Genomic DNA, 12,187 nt, shown 5'->3' with positions numbered 1-12,187 from the left:
ATTGCCAACCAAACTTGAGTTACCAAATCTGGCAGAAACAATTTTACCTAGAATTTTGGGTTCTGCCCAATCCGGCCAGTCATGGTTTTTAGGCCATAACTTGAGCTACAAAACTCCAAATGGAGTGATTCAAAAAAGGAAATTCAACTAGACAAAATAAGAAACAACTTTCATGTTGAACATTTTTCCAAATTCCCACTGCAAAAGTGACAAATGGAACAGTAAAAACAAAGCATGAAAACTGAAAATTCTGCCCAATTAACATTAAGCTTGGAAATAGTATTGGCAACCAATACCAACAAATTTTAAATGCAAAATGTGGTATCTTTGAGAACTTAGGTTCAATAAATTTATTATGTATTAAAAAGTCAACAATTTGAGTGAATAGTAATGTGAATAGTAATACAAAGACACAAAGTATAATAACTAAATTGGTAGAGGAAATTAAGGTATGAAATTTGGAATCCATGAAACATTCATGGATTACTTGGAATAGAAATAGTAATTTACCTAAATGACTTAATAAACATTTAAGTTATGTGAGTATATGATTAAGATTTGTATTCTCCTTACTAGTAGGTCTAATAAAACATAAGTAATACCACTTGAATATGAAATGAAATTAAACTAGATGGATTGTTGAGTATAAATAGGATGAGGTTTATATTAAGATTTATGTTTCCATTACAAATAAGATAATAACACCTTGTATGAGTTATGAATTCATATAAATATTGTAATGAATAAATGAATCACATGAAAATATGAATGGAACATTAGTTTTCTTTATAAGGGAAAGGAAGAATGTTTTGAGTACAATGGTATATGAACACCATTGTTATGAATTGTGATCAATATGAATGATGTAAGGAATGTATAAATATTATGATGAATGTAAAAAATTATGAAATTTATCATGAAATAACAAAGTCATAAAACATAATATATTAATATTTAATGATATTATGTGCCCTTGTATTGCCTAGACATGTGTGTCAGATTGGATAGTTTGGCATGCCAATAGGGTATTGTTTTAGCAGTACTGCGAAAGGCTTTATGCCTGTATTCATGGCTTTGTGCCCGTATTCATGGCTTTATGCCAACATTCATGGCTTTTATGCTCGATTATATGATATCATGGCTTTTTAGCCATACTGACTGCATACGTGGTTGACATTCTGCGTCCCATGGTATGACGGCCCGAGACACTACGGTGTCCAGTGCCAACGACCCGTTATCCAGTTTAGTCAGCCTGTCATAGGTTACTTGGGCAGTGAAATTTATTGAAATAAGTTAAGAATATTAGTAATTAAAAATATTAGAAATTAAATAAATGGGTAAGATGACCTAAAATAAATTAGAATAGTTATTTATTAGAAAGAATCGAAATAAACTGGACCGATATTAAAATTTACTTATTATGAAATAAACTGAGACAAACTATAAAGTATTGAGAAAATGCTAAAAGATTAGCAAAGAAAATTATAGCATACATAAATATTGTAAATGTGACTTACATAATAATATAAGCATAAATTTATTATTTTTAGATCATTTTTCTATGTACATTATTACTGTACATTGGCAAAATAAACACTTTCAAAGAAAACTAAATTAGGTTAAAACATATTAAATTTTAGAAACCGCATGTGAAGTATAAATAAATCTTAGTTATTTGAATTATATTTTATTTCTATCTTTATTTGTATATTATTTCTTTGTTATATTATTGCACCACTAAGCAGCAATGCTTAGCGCGATGGAATTGTTTCCTTCGTGCAGGTACTGAAGCTAGAACCCAATGGACGTTTGACTGGGAATTTTGAGAGTTTTGATATGCAGAAGTGTCTGAAGTATTCAAGATTGTCACCTCCTCAGCAATGCATGTAGATAGGGCCCATATAGATCATATTTTATATTTTGTATAAAATGCTTAGAAATTGTATCGTAATATATATTATGAACAAGTAATTAATAGGAATGTGATGTAAATTAATTAATTAGCTTTTTCATATGTATTTAATTTATATATCATGTAAATTATGAAATTTTGTAATTATTTTGTAAATTATGTAAATTAAGGAAATTTGAAAATTTTGCTTATGTAATTTGAGAATGTTTACATATGAATTGAGTACGATTGGAAATGTATGAAAATGATTATGAAATTGAAATGTATGGATAAGATTTGAAATATGAGAAAATTATGAGAATGATTGATGAGATCATTATGATTAGCATGGATAAGATTTTATTTTGAAAATATTGTTGAATTTCAAACAGGTGAATGTTGAAATATGCCAAACGATAATAAAATAGGAGAAACTCCTGTGGTTTCTCCGTCGAAAAATAATTGATATTAAATTAAATGAATTCAAAAATTATTTTAAAAAAATAAAGTAAGATAAGTTAGGGTGCTCTGGCACCGATTGTAGCACGCCTTGCTCGGCTACACTGTAGTCGGGTGAGGGGTGTTACAATATGGTATACTTCTTACCCAAAGTGGGCAAGGTTAAGACTGGAGCTTCAGTTAAACGCCTCTTTAACTCATCAAAACTTTCCTGGCATCGATTAGTCCACTAAAATTTTACATCCTTCCTAAGTAGCTTGGTCAGTGGAGATGCTAGCATAGAGAATCCCTTCACAAACCTTCGGTAATACCCAGCCAAACCAAGAAAACTCCGAACTTTTGTGACATTTTTGGGTGGCTTCCAATTAAGAATGACTTCAACTTTGCGAGGATCCACCTGGATACCTTCTGCAGATACAATATGCCCCAAAAATGAAATCTCCTTTAGCCAAAACTCACATTTCGACAGTTTGGCATACAACTACTTCTCCCTCAAAGTCTGCAATACTATCCTCAAGTGCTTGTCATGTTCCTCTGCATTCTTTAAGTACACCAAAATATCATCAATGAACACCATAACAAACTGGTCCAAATATGGCCTGAAGATAGTGTTCATCAGGCCCATAAAAGCAGCTGGAGCATTAGTCAATCCGAATGGCATTACCAAGAACTCATAGTGGCCATACCGAGTCTTAAAAGCAATTTTAGGAATACTTTGCTCCTGCACCCTCAACTGATAGTAGCCCGATCTCAAGTCAATTTTGGAGAATACAGTTGCATCCTTCAACTGATCAAACAAATCATCGATCCATGGCAGAGGATATCTATTTTTTATGGTCACCTTATTCAACTGTCTGTAGTCTATGCATAGGCGGAGAGTACCATCCTTTTTCTTCACAAATAATACTGGTGCTCCCCAAGGTAACACGCTAGGGCGGATGAAACCCTTATCTAACAATTCCTGCAACTGCACCTTCAACTCTTTCAACTCAGCAGGTGCCATCCTATAAGGAGTGATGGAGATTGGCTCCACACTAGACATAGTCTCAATTTCAAACTGCACCTCCCTTTCCGGAGGCAATCCCAGCAATTCTTCCAGAAAGACTTCCGAAAAATCCCATACCGTAGGAATATCTTTAAGATCTAGACTCCCCACTTGGGTGTCTATCACATGAGTTAGATAAGCTTCACATCCTTTTCTAATCATCTTTCTAGTAAGTGCAGCTGAAATGATGTTGGATGGCAATAACTGCCTCTCCCTGTGTATCACTACGTCTGCATACTCAGGAAGACCAAAAGTGACTGTCTTCAATCTACAGTCGATCATGGCGTGATGCCTGGCTAACCAATCTATGCCCAAGATAATATCATAATCTCGGAAGGGCATGTCAATTAAGTCTGACAGGAATGTATCTCCTTGGATCACCAAAGGACAATCTTCATACAATTTGTTTACCCTAACCTCTTGTCCTAAAGGACTAGTCACTAGCAAATCATAATCCACTTTCACACAAGGAATTCTACTCCCTGAACAACCAACACAAGGAGATTTCCCTCTATTAGTCCATATTTATGATGTAATGCACTATATGTATCAATAATGACAGTTGAGCAGTTGTACTTATCAAAATTTTTCAAATATGCAATTTCAAAACTTGTATGAAAACCAAAGCTCTGATACCACTAAAACATGTCACACCTTATCCCTTGTAAGGCACGACATGCTCCCGTAGTATACCTAATGAATCACCGAACTCTACCTACCGATAACCCATTAGTTATGCTACAAAGGATTTTAAAACGAACCATAGCTTTTTATCTTATCAATTCTTTTTGTGGAAAACTGCATGAAAATAGTTAAAATTCTATATAAACATTCATTTGAAATAATGATAGACTAAATATTGCAAAGTTACATTTTCATAAGTCTCAAAGTAAAATACAAAATAGTTACAAACTCAAAATGTGATAGCAATGCAACGCTTTTAATACAAACTACTCAATGTCCGCACATCCATACATATAGGTACAAAATACATCCAAAGGAATCCTAAGGGTATACCTAACGTAAATACCCACAAATGATACCAAAATGCTGCTTTCAAGTCTCTCACTCGGCAGCCTTCTCCTTTCCCTTACCTGTGACAGCATAAAGAAGCTATCGCTGAGTATATCACTCAGTGGTGCACAACTAATAACTTTAAAACTTAAGGTAAAACACAATTTGTCAAAGCATAATAAATCATATTTTTCTTAAGCATGAAAACTTCACAATAGTTCTAAATCCATAAAGGCCATTTATTGGAATAACATTTCAAATGAGAAATTACACTTCATAAATCACAATTCACAAAGCATTAGTGTTGCCAACATCAACACACAGTTCAGGCCACAAAATTTCACGATCAGTGCCGTGTTGTACACCACGACAAAGCAATCTCAACCTCACTAACCGTTATTAATGAGGGAAGGGCTAGCTAGCTAATGAGTACTCATGTAGTCTTACCCCACTAACAGTTATTAATGGGAGACATAATCAATATCAATTGTCAACCCCAAGTAGCCGTTACTACTGGGGAGTTCCGAAAGGGACTGTCATGCTAACTGTGATTTCAAAACAGTTTTCAAAAATTTCCCACTCAACAATCGCATTTATAAACCAATAAACACATTTAAATTCATCATAATATCCATATAAAGGTGGCAACACCCAAATTTCTTAAATGCAAGAGAAAAACCATATTTCAGTCAAAGTAAACTTGTTCAAAGCAAACTCATTCAATTTAACACATTCCAAGAAATTTACAAGTTTAAAAATGAAAAAAATGTTAGTTGTGCACAAACCTTCAATGCTCTCCTTTCTCTTTACTCACTATTTCTTGTCCGTTCCAACTTCTTTTTCTACTGAAAATACACAAATAAAATACCTCAATGCCAATCTCAATTGCTGCCAAAAACTCATTACATGCATGTCTAATGCATCCCAAGTTAGCTTTACAAATTTTAGAAAATTTTGGTTTTGGATAACCTGGTGCCCCAATTTTGAACCCAATTTTCACCTAGTTTCGATCATAATTTGATGAGGTGTTCTTCATGAAAATTGTTCATCTAGGTCTTAAATTTATTTTCCTTTTTGAATCGCCTAATTCGGAGTTGTGTAGCTCAAGTTATGCCCAAAACACGATTACTATTCACGTCACTATTCATGCTGCAGATTTAATTCTGGCAAATTTATCGATCCAATTTCGTTTAGCAATTTGGTCAAGTTAAGTCCATAATTTGGTCTAATGTTCTTCATACAAAATGTTCTACTATGTCTTAGGTTTCCATCGGTTCAAGAATTGCCTAAATCGGAGTTTTCTAGAGAGAGTTATGGTCATACAAAGTTTACTATTCATATGGTAAATCTGCAATTCTGCAAATTCAGTGATTCAACTTTGCTCAGAAATTTGATTGGGTTAAGTCCATAATTTGGCCTCAAGTTCTTCATATGAAATGTTCTACTATGTCTTAAGTTTCCATCGATTTAAGAATCACCAAAATCAGAGTTTTCTAGAGAGATTTATGGCCATGCAAAATTTACTGTTCATATGGTCAAATTCTACAGGTTTTAAAATTTTTTCTCTAAGTTCAAGGCTCATTTCAGATAGTTTAAGGTCCTTTTCAGGGCAGGGTATCTTCATAAAAATTGGTTTCACACTAATTGGAGTTGTGTAGCTTAATTTATGGGCTGTCAAACACACTGAACTCAGTGTGCAAATTCTGCTCTAGGTTCAAATTTTTCATTTCTTTAATTATTCCCACTAACCAACCTCAATTCACATTTAATTCACCCAAAATGACTATAATTTAGCATTGACACATCAATGGCACTTCCTAGCACAAACCCCATAATTTTCAAACACCAAAGTTTGCAATTTTCCCTAATCCTACCATAATTTAACACTACACATTGCAATTTCACTCTCTAGCATCAAAACTCCAATTTTCCCATGAACCCTAATCTCCCATAATTAAATTTATACACATTTCATGCAATTTCTTTACCGCAATCATGTATACTACTTTAACTAAGCTTAATCTCATCATAAATTTCATTCAAAGACATCAAACCCTAACTTTTCTCCAATTTGGCCAAAACCCTAGTTTAGATTCCTTGCATGTTTTCTTTCATTTTCTTATGAAATTTCATACTTTCTCATGTAAATTCATTACACTCAAACTTGATTCAAAGCATATTTGGTTAATCAAGCATGAAAGAGAGAGCTTATCTCACTTGATGATTTTTCCCACTTCCAATCTCTTCCAAATCTTGTTCCTCTTCTAATCTCTTGTTTCCACTTGCTTTTAATCTCTAATCAAAGATTAATTTGATGTCCTCTACCAATTAGATGGAAAACCCATGGAGGAAAAGCAAGGAATTGAGTTTTGAGAATGGGTGTCAATGGAGAAAGAAGGAAGAAGAAGAAAGAAAGAAAGAGAGAAAGAGAGAGAGTGGGTAGTAACTAAATGGGAAAGAAAGGGAAGAAATAGCTTTTTAATTTGTCTTATCTTTTATATATATTTATTCTCAAAATTAGTTTATTTCAATTAAAAATTTTAATTGTGTCAAAAAATATCATAAAACTTACAATTTTATTTCCTTTCTTTTCTTTTTATATTTACACTAAATTTTTCTCAATATTTCTTCATAATTCAATAATTTATTTTTATTTAATTAAAACAACCTTTTGGTCAAAAAAATCAACTCTTAAAGTGAATTGATCAAAATGCCCTTATCGTGTCATAATTCCTCTTTTATAATATACCTGGTGAATCCTTATATTTTTGGGTCTCTTAAATTTTTATTGTGTCTATCTCAATTAATTTCCTATTTATTTTTTTGGTCCTCAAGGTGTCTTTGAAGAGTACTAGTCACGGACCAAAAATGGTACTATTCATAACTCGGAGGTTCGAGGTGTTACAATATCTCCTCAACAATGCCTCAACAATTCTATTACAAAAATGTGTGCCCAGGTCATTGATTAAAGCTCTAGAAACTCCAAGCCTGCTAAAAATGTTTGACTTGATAAAACTTACAATAGCTTTAGAATCATCAGTCCTGGTGGCTTTGGCTTCCACTCATTTCAACACATAATCAATAGCAAGTAATATAAAAACAAAGCCAAAAGAAGAACGAAATGGACCCATAAAATCAATACCCCACACATCAAAAATCTCACAAACAAGTATTGAATTCTGAATCATCACATTCCTACGGGTTAAACTTCCTGTTCTTTGACATTGTTCACAATTTTTGCAAATCAAATATGAATCACGAAATATAGTGGGCCAGTAAAAACCACAATCTAATATTTTTCTACCCATTCTCTTGGGTCCAAAATGACCTTCACATGCATAGGCATGACAAAAAGTAAGAATAGATTGAATCTCATTATCAGGAATACATCTCCTAATAATTTGATCTGAATAAAATTTTCACAAATACGGGTCATCCTACACATAATACTTTGCCTCACTTTTCAATTTCTCTTTCTTAGCTCTACTCAAATCAAAAAGCACAACCTTAGAAACCAAATAATTAACCAAATCAGCATACCAAGGGATCATACCTTGCAATTTAAATAACTGCTCATCAGGAAAAAGTTCTTGCAAAGAAAGTGGATTTTCTTGTGTCACTAACCTGCTCAAATGATCTGCTACCACGTTCTCAGCTCCTTTCTTATCCTTGATTTGAAGATCAAATTCTTGCAGCAGAATGATCCATCTAATCAACCTTGGTTTTGCTTCCTTCTTTGCCAAGAGATACTTCAACGCTGCATGATCAGAGAAGATAATTATTTTAGAACCAAGTAAATATGACCGAAATTTATCTAAAGCAAAAACTATAGCCAAAAACTCTTTTTCGGTTATAGAATAATTGCGCTGAGCTTAATTGAGTGTTCTGGATGCATAATAAATCACATGAAAGAGCTTCCCAACATGCTGCCCTAAAACTGCTCCCACTGCATAATTACTTGCGTCACACATAATTTCAAATGGTATTGTCCAATCAGGAGCCTGGATAATAGGGGGTGATGTCAATGCAGATTTTAATTTGTCAAAAGCCTCCTTGCACTCTTCACTGAACTCAAAAGAAATAATTTTTTGCAAGAGTCTAGATCAAGGCAATGCTATCTTAGAGAAATCCTTAATGAACCTGCGATAGAAACCTGCATGAGCAAGAAAAGAGCGTACTTCCCTTACAATTGTGGGGTAGGGTAAGTTCACAATTAGCTCAATTTTAGATTTATCCACCTCAATACCCCTATTAGAGACAACATGACCCAAAACAATCTCCTGTTCCACCATAAAATGACACTTCTCATAATTCAAAACAAGATTTTTCTCAATGCATCTCTCAAGAACAGAAGTTAAATAATGTAAACATGCATCAAATGAATCACCATACACAGTAAAATCATCCATGAACACCTCAATGCAAGTATCAATGTAATATGAAAATATGCTCATCATGCATCTCTGAAATGTGGCAGGTGCATTACAAAGCCCGAAGGGCATCCTTCTAAAAGCAAAAGTTCCAAAAGGGCAAGTGAAGGTAGTCTTCTCTTGATCCTCCGGTGCAATCACAATTTGATTATATCTTGATTTGCTACCACAGTGACTCCTGATTTTTTTGGCACTACTTGGATTGGACTTACCCATTTGCTGTCTGAAAATGGGTAAATAACTCTTGCATCTAGTAGCTTTAAAATCTCCTTCTTCACAACCTCCATCATCTGTGGGTTCAATCACCTTTGAGCTTCTCTACTTGGTTTAGCCTCATCCTCTAGTAAAATTCTGTGCATGCACACTGATGGACTTATACATTTGATGTCAGCTATTGTCCATCCAATTGCTTCCTTGTGTAGTCTCAGAACCCTAGTCAATCTGTCTTCTTCAATCTTTGTTAAATTACTTGAGATGATAACTGGAAGTGTCTCATTGTCTCCCAAGTAAACATACTTCAAATGCTCAGGTAAAGGCTTGAGTTCAAGGACTGGTGCCTGCACAACAGAAGGTAACAATTTTGTGTGAGATACAGGTAAGTCGATCTTTGGTACTCCATACCTTTTTTGAACAGGAAGTAATGATTGCAATGCCATTACTGCCTCTTGAACCTCTACACTTAATGGTTAATTGGTACTGATTACTTGAATTCCTTGACTAATCACCACTTCTAACTCATCCTCTATGCTTAACTCAAAGACATCCTGCACAATTGTATCAACAACATCAATAGAAAAGACAAAATGATCATCAGCAGGATACTTCATGGCATCAAAGATATTAAATTTGACAGTCTCTCCATCAAACTCCATAGTTAAGGTACCATCATCCACATCAATTTTTGTCTTGGTAGTTTTTAGGAAAGGTCTTCCAAACAAAATCAAAGCTGACTTTGATGTGGGAACACTATCCTCCATATCCAGAATGTAAAAATCTGCAGGAAAAATCAATTCTCCAACCTACACCAACACATCCTCAACTACTCCCAATGGGTAAGCATTAGAACGATCAGCTAACTGAATAATGACACTGATTTCTTTCAAAGGACCCAAATTTAAAGTTTGAAAAACTGAATTTGACATAACATTAATAGATGCTCCTAAATCTGCCATTACACGTTCAAATTTAGAATCACCTATTCTGCAGGGAATAAAAAATGAACCTGGATCCTTACATTTAGGGGGTAATTTTTGCTAAATTAATGCCGACACATTTTCCCCCACACTGATCTTCTCATTATTCCTCAACTTGCTCTTTGTAGTGCATAGTTCCTTAAGGAATTTAGCATACTTGGGAACTTGTTTGATCGTATTAAGTAAAGGCATATTCACTTCCACCTTTCTGAAAGTCTCCAAAATTTCTTTCTCTTGTTCTTCTTTCTTATTTTTAGCCAACCTTCATGGGAATGGAGAAAGAACAGAATTATTAACCTTATTCAAGTTAGGTTCAGTATTTACCTCAACTTTAGGAACTTCAGACTCTTTTGCTCCTTGCTTCTTCTTTTTTATTAGCTCATGAGTAGTCTGATTATCAACTTCTTTCCCATTCCACAATAGTATCACACTTGCATTTTCTCTAGGATTCATGACTATTTGTGATGGGAGCTTTCCAGAATCTTGAGCTTCCAGCTTACTCACAGATGAGGCTAACTGACCAATCTGCCTCTCTATGTTTTGAATGCTATTTCTGGTCTCCTTTTGAAACTGTTGGGTATTGTTAGCCAAAGCCTTAACAATTTCATCAAGTGACATACCTTGATTTGAGGGAGGCAGCGGTGGTTGTGGAGGTGGTTGATTCACTTGTGGTCTTTGCTGCTGGTATCGATTTTGCACCGGTTGGTTCCCATAACTCAAATTGGGATGATCTCGCCATCCTGGATTATAAGTATTCGAATAGGGATCATACCTACGTTGTGGTTGTCCATAATGTCCTTCTGCATTAGCATGTTGCATTGATTCATCCTCTTGTAATGCAGGACACATATCAGTAGCATGACCCGAACCTGAACAAATTTCACATACCTTAACAGTTTGCATGTTCCCTACAGCCAACTGTCTCACCAAAGAAGTTAAATCAGAAATTTGTTTCTCAAGGTCAGATGTATTTACCTCATTAACCTTCATAGTGTGTGATCCATTCTCATTCCAAACTGTTGAGAATTTGCTGCCATGTTAGCAATTAGCCTCCTTGCCTCTTCTGGTGTTTTGTCAACCAAAGCTCCTCCACTAGCAACATCTATCATATTGCGGTCCATTGGTAGAAGTCTCTCATAGAAATACTGAATCAAAAGCTGCTCACTTATTTGATGATGGGGACAGTTTGCACACAACTTATTAAATCTCTCCCAATACTCATACAAACTCTCTCCATTGTACAGTCGGATGCCTTAAATTTCTTTTCTTATGTTGGCAGCACGGGAAGCAGGAAAATACTTCTCTAGAAATATCTGCTTCATTCCATTCCATGAGTTGACAGATCCGGAAGGAAGGTAATACAACCAATTCTTAGCTATGCCCTCCAGTGAGAAAGGAAAAGCTCGAAGCTTGATTTAATCCTCTGAAACTCCTTAAGGTTTCATGCTGGAACACACAACATGAAATTCCTTTAAATGCGTATGTGGATCCTCACCTGCAAGACCATGAAATTTAGGCAACAAATGGATTAGTCCAAATTTCAACTCAAAAGCAACATTTAAAGCAGGGTATTGGATACACAAAGGCTGTTGGTTTACATCAGGAGCAGCCAACTCTTTCAAGGTTCTAGCAGCCATGGTTTCATTTTGGAATTTGACTCTGACTCCGAATCCGAACTTAACTCCTTTGGAGATTGGACTCCTTCAAATGTACTCGGAATCTGCCTAGCTTGCTTAGCCAATTTTCCCAACTGTTTAGCTATTTTTTCTACTTCTGGATCAAAGATCAACTCACCAGATTGAGAAATTCTTGTCATAAACAAAAAGAAATCAAAGTAAAAACAGAAAAATGCCTCTAAACCCTAGAAAACAATCGAATTTGGCTTCAAGAGGGTGGGACCAAAGAATCCTATGGATTTATTGGTCTTGATCAGAGCGTCATTTCCTTCAAAATAGGTATGGGCCTCCCTCCAAATTCAACCAAATTTCTTAATGAACAATAACACTAAACAGTAATGCCGTAAAATTTTTTTTCTTTTTCTTTTTTTTTTTTGAAAACCTGAAAACAGCAACACTCCACAAAACAAAGTTAATAGCAAAATACCCTAACACTAAAAACACGAATTCCAATAAACTTTAATCCTCGGTAATGGCAC

The 12,187-nt window shown here is 34.7% G+C and overlaps 1 non-coding gene across 1 annotated transcript; it reads left to right on the top strand.

Moving 5' to 3' along the window:
• The first annotated feature begins 11,199 nt into the window (after positions 1-11,199).
• On the top strand, positions 11,200-11,306 carry LOC131172305 (small nucleolar RNA R71). The gene has a single exon (XR_009142787.1). It is a non-coding gene; the product is annotated as a small nucleolar RNA R71 (small nucleolar RNA).
• The last annotated feature ends 881 nt before the right edge of the window (positions 11,307-12,187 follow it).

Source organism: Hevea brasiliensis, chromosome 13 (genome assembly GCF_030052815.1).
Source record: "Hevea brasiliensis isolate MT/VB/25A 57/8 chromosome 13, ASM3005281v1, whole genome shotgun sequence".
In the NCBI taxonomy this organism is placed as follows: domain Eukaryota; kingdom Viridiplantae; phylum Streptophyta; class Magnoliopsida; order Malpighiales; family Euphorbiaceae; genus Hevea; species Hevea brasiliensis.
This window is presented reverse-complemented; position numbering and strand designations above follow the sequence as displayed.